At 40.2% G+C, this 7,723-nt stretch overlaps 1 non-coding gene across 1 annotated transcript; it reads right to left on the bottom strand.

Moving 5' to 3' along the window:
- Nucleotides 1-591: 591 nt before the first annotated feature.
- On the bottom strand, nucleotides 592-714 carry LOC138989495 (small nucleolar RNA SNORA51). The gene has a single exon (XR_011465796.1). It is a non-coding gene; the product is annotated as a small nucleolar RNA SNORA51 (small nucleolar RNA).
- Nucleotides 715-7,723: the final 7,009 nt, after the last annotated feature.

The raw sequence follows: 7,723 nt of genomic DNA, 5'->3' as shown, positions 1-7,723 counted from the left end.
GAGCTGCTCTCTTTAGGAAGACAGGTTTTAAAGTGTTTAGAATAAATTAATTTCATAGCTTGAAATTCTGAAAGAGAAAATGTTTCAAGAGAAGAGATAAACTTTAAAATGCTCTAAGTCTAATTCTAATAACAGATATTATCAATTCTAAAATAAAGGGAGATGAATATTTACAAATGGTATCTCTATAATGAAGTTACAGAAATAAAATAACATAATATGTTTAGACTTTGGAACCAGGCTGTCTAAGTTTAAATGATAATTATTGCATTCACTCATGGAGAGATATTATCAAGTTAAACCTCTCAATGTCTGTGGGAGAAAGTGAAAGTATTAGTCACTCAATGATGTCTGACTCTTTGTGATCCCAAGATCTATAGCCCACCAGGCTCCCCTGTCCACGGAATTCTCCAGGCAAGAATACTGGAATGGGTAGCCATTCCCTATCTTTCTAAGAAGGAAAAGATATACTTTTATCTACATTTTAGGGTTTAGTGAGAATAAAACGAGTAAAGAACTTACCAGAATACCTGTTTCATATGTAGAAAAAAATAAAATTATAGGCATTACTATTAGTTTTCAGCTTCATTTCTATGTCTCTCTATTCATGACACTGACCAGGCAGAGGACCTGGTTTTTGGAATAGATTTATTCTGCCTTCTCTTTCTGTACAGTCATTGTAAGCAAACAGCCTGTGGTAAACTCTGGGAAGCCTCAAGGTATTACTTAAAAGAAAAAGTAGTGGGATACAAATACCAAATAACGTTATAAAATTACTAAATATACACTAAGATGGTCAAAAGCAGGACATAACCCAATAGAGCAGGGTCATACAGACCATATTTTTTCCATTACAACAATATGATGAACTGGAAAAGGATAAACATTATATTCAGTAATGTAACACTGAGGGATAAAAAGAAGGGCTGATTTATTCTCATTTTTCTTGTGAATTATTTGATAAGAATAATCTGCAGAAGGAAATAGATAGGAATGAGCATAAACTCAAGATAAAGAAACATTGAATAAGCAAGTATCTCCGATGCTTTAAACAGATAAAAGTCTTAGGTTTAGAATAAATAATATATGACTTGATCAAGTTTTTTTACAAAAATGCGGACATTGAAAAGGTTTTGGAAAACTGGAAAAAAAATTCCTAAATATCCTCCAGCATTCCAAAAGGAAAAAGTGAGTCCCACACTTGCCAGTATCGTGTTTGTGTGTTAAGTCATTTCAGTTATGTTTGACTCTTTGTGATCCCATGGACTGCAGCCCTTCAAGCTCCTCTGTCCATGGGATTCTTCAGGCAAGAATACTGGAGTGGGTTGCCATGCCCTTCTCCAGGTACCAGTATTAATAGTGGTGATAACAGTAATTGTGGTGACTGAGTGAATGAGTGAGTGAAAATCACTCGGTTGTGTCTGACTCTTTGTGACCCCATGGACTATACAGTCCATGGAATTCTCCCAGCCAGAATACTGGAATGGGTAGACTTTCCCTCTCCAGGGGATCTTCCCAACTCAGGGATCAAAGCCAGGTCTCCCACATTACAGGCAGATTCTTTACCAGCTGAGCCACAAGGGAAGCCCAAGGATACTGGAGTGGGTAGCCTATCCCTTCTCCAGTGGATCTTCCCGACCCAGGAATTGAACCGGGGTCTCCTGCATTGCAGGCAGATTCTTTACCAACTGAACTAGGAGGGAAGCCCAGCAATTGTGGTAGTAGCACCAATAGCAGCAGTAATAGTAGTTGTTGTTCAGTCACTGAGTCATGTTCGACCCTTTGAGAACCTATCCACTGCAGCATGACAGGCTTCCCTGTCCTTCACTGTCTCCCTGAGCTTGCTCAAACTCATGTCCATTGAGTCAGTGATGCCATCAAACCATCTCATCCTCTGTCACCCCCTTTTCCTCTTGCCCTCAATCTTTCCTAGCATCAGGGTCTTTCCAGTGAGTTGGCTCTTTGCATCAGGTGGCCAAATTATTGGAGCTTCAGCTTCAGTATCAGTCCTTCCAATAAATATTCAGGGTTGATTTCCTTTAGGATTGACTGGTTTGTTATCCTTGCTGTCCAAGGAACTCTCAAGAGTAATAGTAGTAGTTAATATTAATTGCATACTTGCTATGGACTAACTATGTACATGAAATACTTATATCAATTTTAACTTCAAAAATGATATATGTATGTGTTATTATTATTAATACTTTACATATAAGAAAAGGCTCAAAGAAGTTAGGTAACTTGGCAAGGTCATGGAGCTATGTAACTGTGGAACAGAAATGGAACACAAGCAATCTGACTCAGGCATTCTTGTTTTATTCTAGTCCTCCTCAGTACTGAACACAGCACATTTATAAGTGTGTGTATCTTTTGTTTCCAGAAGCATTGTTATAGATACCTAATATAAATCATAAGTAGGCTTTACTTTAAACATAGTTTTGAGAGAAATAGGATATATAGTAACTTTTCAAGCTGTTTGATCTGTTTCTTGCTAAGAAATAATAATAACAATCTGATATTTGGTAAAGGTTTGACGTGCATGACCAAGCATTAGCCTGGTGTCTTTATTGAATTATATGTTGTTTTGTTTTACAACTAGTTGCTTTATGACTCCTTGGCATTTTTCTAACAAAAACTGATGGCGAAATAGTGATAAATTGGGATGATCTAGCATTTACCAAAGTTGATGCTTCAGCTTATTTGTTGCTCATATAAAGACTATAGTTGTAATAAAAGAGCTCCACACACTTCTTAGGTAAATTAGTTGATGATACAGAGACTCAGTTCAGTTCAGTTCAGTTGCTCAGTCATGTCTGATGCTTTGTGATCCCATGAATCGCAGCACACCAGGCCTCCCTGTCCATCACCAACTCCTGGAGTTCACCCAGACTCACGTCCATCGAGTCAGTGATGCCATCCAGCCATCTCATCCTCTGCTGTCCCCTTCTCCTCCTGCCCCCAATCCCTCCCAGCATCAGAGTCTTTTCCAATGAGTCAACTCTTCACATGAAGTGGCCAAAGTACTGGTGTTTCAGCTTTAGCATCATTCCCTCCAAAGAAATCCCAGGGCTGATCTCCTTCAGAATGGACTGGTTGGATCTCCGTGCAGTCCAAAGGACTCTCAAGAGTCTTCTCCAACACCACAGTTCAAAAGTATCAATTCTTCGGCACTCAGCCTTCTTCACAGTCCAACTCTCACATCCATAGATGACCACAGGAAAAACCATAGCCTTGTCTAGCTGGACCTTTGTTGGCAAAGTAATGTCTCTGCTTTTGAATATGCTATGTAGGTTGGACATAACTTTCCTTCCAAGGAGTAAGCATCTTTTAATTTCATGGCTGCAGTCACCATCTGTGGTGATTTTGGAGTCCCAAAAAATAAAGTCTGACACTGTTTCCACTGTTTCCCCATCTATTTCCCATGAGTGATACAGAGACTAGGGAACTACTATTATATTAGTGAAAATGTTAGTTTCTCAGTTGTGTCCGACTCTTTGCTATCCCATGGGTTCTCCAGGCAAGAATACTGGAGTAGGTAGCCATTCCTTTCTCCAGGGGATATTCGTGACCCAGGGATGGAACCTGGGCCGCCTGCATTGCAGGCAGATTCTCTACCATCAGAGCTACCAGGGAAGCCCAACTATTTCGTTGTCTATTTGCCTTCTTGTTTTTAAAAACTGTTTTCCTTCTTTCTTTTTCTACTTACCTTGAAGTCAAAGGATCTCTTCCAGGTAAGTTTTAGGAGGCCTGACTTTTCTATGAGTGTGGGAAATTGGATATAGAATTCTAAGCTGGCACGGTTTTAATTTATCGATGTTAAAAATGCAACTCTTAACTTCATTAATATCTGTTGAGAAGAATGCAATTATTTTCATGCTTATTCATGTGAAGGTAATGTGTCCTTTCTCTCTGAATTCTTTTAAAATTTATTCTTTATAATTGTTCTTAGTAATTTGATAATAAGGTTCAATGGTTTTCCCTTCCTTTCTACCTTTCTTCCTTCTCCCTTTCTTTCTCTGTGCAGGATGCATTTTGTGCACTGAACACAGAAAAAAGTCTTCAGGCTTGCATAGCAGTTTCTTCTTTCCTTTTTCTGTGTGTGTATGTTTACCCTGCTTAGTGTTTGTTGACGTTCTTGGAAATGTGGGTTGTTAGTTTTCAGCAAATTTAGAAAAAAAAGATGGCTATTATTTCTTTAAATATTTTTCTGGCTCTCTTCTCTTTGAGGCACTTTTATTACACAGATGTTAAATCACTTAATATTGTTCCAAAAGTCCTTAAGTCATTCATTTTTATTAGCCTTTTCTCTCTGCATTTCATCTTGGATGGATTTTATTACTATTTCCACCTTTTAAGTCTCAGCTTTTCTCCTCTTTTCTTCTCATCATGTTTTTTTTTTTATTTAAATAGTGGAGTACTTGAATATCATTATAAAAGGTTTTTGGACGTGCTTGACTGCTAAATACATTATCTCTGACGTTTTAAAATTCAAATTCTTTTTTTTTTTAATTGTAGTATAATTGCTTCACAATGTTGTGTTGGTTTCTGCTGTATAGCAACATGAATCAGCCTGAAGTATACATCAGTCCCCTCCCTGTGGAGCCTTCCTCGCATCCTGCCATCCCACCCATCTCGGGTATCACAGAGCACCAGGCTGAGCTCCCTGTGTTATACAGCAGCTTCCCACTAGCTAGCTATTTTACATATGCTATGTATGTGCTTTAACGCTGCTCTCTCAATCTGTCCCACCTTCTTCCCCCAGCCCCATGTCCACAAGTCTGTTCTCTGTCTACATCTCTAGTCCTGTCTTGAAAATAGGCTCATTGGTACCTCTTTTCTAGATTCCACACACATGGGTTTAATATAATTTTACAGTTATGACAAGGCCATTGGATCAGAAGACAGCTGTCATTGAAAAGAGAGTTTGCTGTATTCACAGTCTCAAGAGGAAGAGGCACATCCCATTCCATGAGGGGCCTCACAGGGTCAGTCACAGGGCACAGAGAATGAGGGGAAAACGTGGGCACTTTTATTGTGGTTTCTGTAGGAAAGCACAGTGGAGGAGGTGTAAGAAGGCTTGAGGATGGCTAGTTTGAATAATTTAAGCTAGTTTTGGTACATACCTGGCCCTGGGTTTTTTATTAGGGCAGTGAGATAGTGGCCCTGAGAGAGCCTTTTGCCAACAAAGGTCCGTCTAGTCAAAACTATGGTTTTTCCAGTAGTCATGTATGGATGTGAGAGTTGGACTGTGAAGAAAGCTGAGCACCGAAGAATTGATGCTTTTGAACTGTGGTGTTGGATAAGACTCTTGAGAGTCCCTTGGACTGCAAGGAGATCCAACCAGTCCATCCTAATTGAAATCAGTCCTGAATATTCATTGGAAGGACTGATGCTGAAGCTGAAACTCCAATACTTTGGCCACCTGATGCAAAGAACTGACTCATTAGAAAAGACCCTGATGCTGGGAAAGATTGAAGGCAGGAGGAGAAGGGGATGACAGAGGACAAGATGGTTGGATGGCATCACCGACTCAATGGACATGAGTTTGAGCAAGCTGTGGGTGTTGGTGATGGACAGAGAGGCATGGTGTGCTGTAGCCCATGGGGTCACAAAGAGTCGGACATGACTGAACGACTGAACTGCACTGAAATGAGAGAGCCTGAGAAAGAAGCTGGTTGGGGTGTGAACTCAGGATTTGCTAGTTTGTATGTGAAATGTGTGTTTCAAGATGAGTCTTTTACTATCGTCAGGAGTTGGCTGACTCCCAGAGGGGGAGTCCCTCCAGGGTCAGCAAGGCCCCAGGACATTAAAGCACCAAATAGAGAAACTAGAAAATGTGGTTGTTAAGATATCTCTGCATCCACATTTATATGGATTGATTTTTCTCCTAGCTGTGGGAGTATCTCCCTGCTTCTTGGAATGTTTAGTGCTTTTTGATTAGATGTTGACTATTGTGAAATCGGATGGTTGAGTGTCTGGAATTTTTTTAATGTTTCTTTAAGAGTGTGACTTTTGTTTTGGTAGGCAGTTCAAGTACTTGCAGATTTGTTTTATCCCTTTGATGTGTGTTTTTAAGTTTTGCTAGATTGGGTCTAAACAGATGTCATTCCAAGGTGCTTTCAGCTCTAATACCAAGACAGAAACTTACTTTTCTTTATGCGATCATTTTGTCCGTCTTTATTAATTAGTATCTTGAATATTTACAATATATTAAGAACTGTGCAACAAAATATGGAAAAGGTGAGACACTATTTTCTCATAAAACTGTTAAGTAGAGTTATGCAGGTGAACTAAATGTTTGACTAAATGGTATATGAAAAGTGAGATACTTTACAAGTCTTTGACCAAGTACACAAATATAATAATACTTAAATTACAATGGATTCAGAATAGTAAAACCTGGAATAATTTGGCAACGTTTTACAAAGGTGTACTGACTTTAGAAACTGTCTATATGTGCTGCTAGCCTAGTATTATTTTAGATCACAGAAATAACATGACAGAACACATTCCTAGCTACTAGGAGGTTTACATCTTTTGAGAGACAAAAACAAGGAAACAGTGTTACCCTGAGAGTCCCTTGGACTGCAAGGAGATCCAACCAGTCCATTCTGAAGGAGATCAGCCCTGGGATTTCTTTGGAAGGAATGATGCTAAAGCTGAAACTCCAGTACTTTGGCCACCTCATGCGAAGAGGTGACTCATTGGAAAAGACTCTGATGCTGGGAGGGATTGGGGGCAGGAGGAGAAGGGGACGACAGAGGATGAGATGGTTGGATGACATCACTGACTCGATGGACATGAGTCTGAGTGAACTCTGGGAGTTGGTGATGGACAGGGAGGCCTGGCGTACTGTGATTCATGGGGTCGCAGAGAGTTGGACACAACTGAGTGACTAAACTGAACTGAACTGACTGAAAGATAATTTTTTTGTGCTTTGGTAACAGTAGATATGGAAGCTAGTCATTGCTGGAGAAGGAAATGGCAACCCACTCCAGTATTCTTGCCTGAAAAATCCCATGGACAGAGGAGCCTTGTGGGCTGCAGTCCATGAGGTCACAATTAGACATCAAAGAAAATTTCCAAGCAGAAGTTGTATAAGCTGAGATCAAATGATTATTAAAATTCAGTTAGAGAAAGGAGCAAGAGGATAAGGAGAGGAACTAGAAGTGATTCATAGCAGAGGAAAGGGCATAAGTGAAAACTTGGAGGCACAAGAGTAGTGACCGTTTGTGGAATGAAAAGTATAGTAGTTTGGTACAGCTGGAACATGGTAGTGAGAAAGAATGGAATGTGGCACATAGCAGACTAAACAGGTCCACAGGGGCCAGATGACGGAGTAGTTACATAGAACGTGAAAGGTTTGTGTCTTGACCTGAGAGCACAGGTAGGAAATTAAAGCTATGAATGTGATGCTTAGGATGAAGAGCTGAGATGGTATTTTCCTTGATGGTCCAGTGGTTAAGACTCTGCACTCCCAGTGTAGGGATCTCAGCACAACAATTCCAGCACATTGTGCAGTGCTGCCAAAATTTAGGGCTTCCATGGTGGCTCAGGTGGTAAAGAATCCGCTTGCAATGCAGGCAATCCAGGTTCGATCCCTGGGTCAACAAGATCCCCTGGAGAAGAGAATGGTTACCCACTCTAGTATTCCCGCCTGGGAAATCCCATGGACAGAGGAGCCTGACAGGTTATACGCAGGATATAGTCCGTGGAATCACAG

The sequence above is a fragment of the Bos mutus genome, chromosome 1, assembly GCF_027580195.1.
Source record: "Bos mutus isolate GX-2022 chromosome 1, NWIPB_WYAK_1.1, whole genome shotgun sequence".
NCBI classification, from domain to species: domain Eukaryota; kingdom Metazoa; phylum Chordata; class Mammalia; order Artiodactyla; family Bovidae; genus Bos; species Bos mutus.
This window is presented reverse-complemented; position numbering and strand designations above follow the sequence as displayed.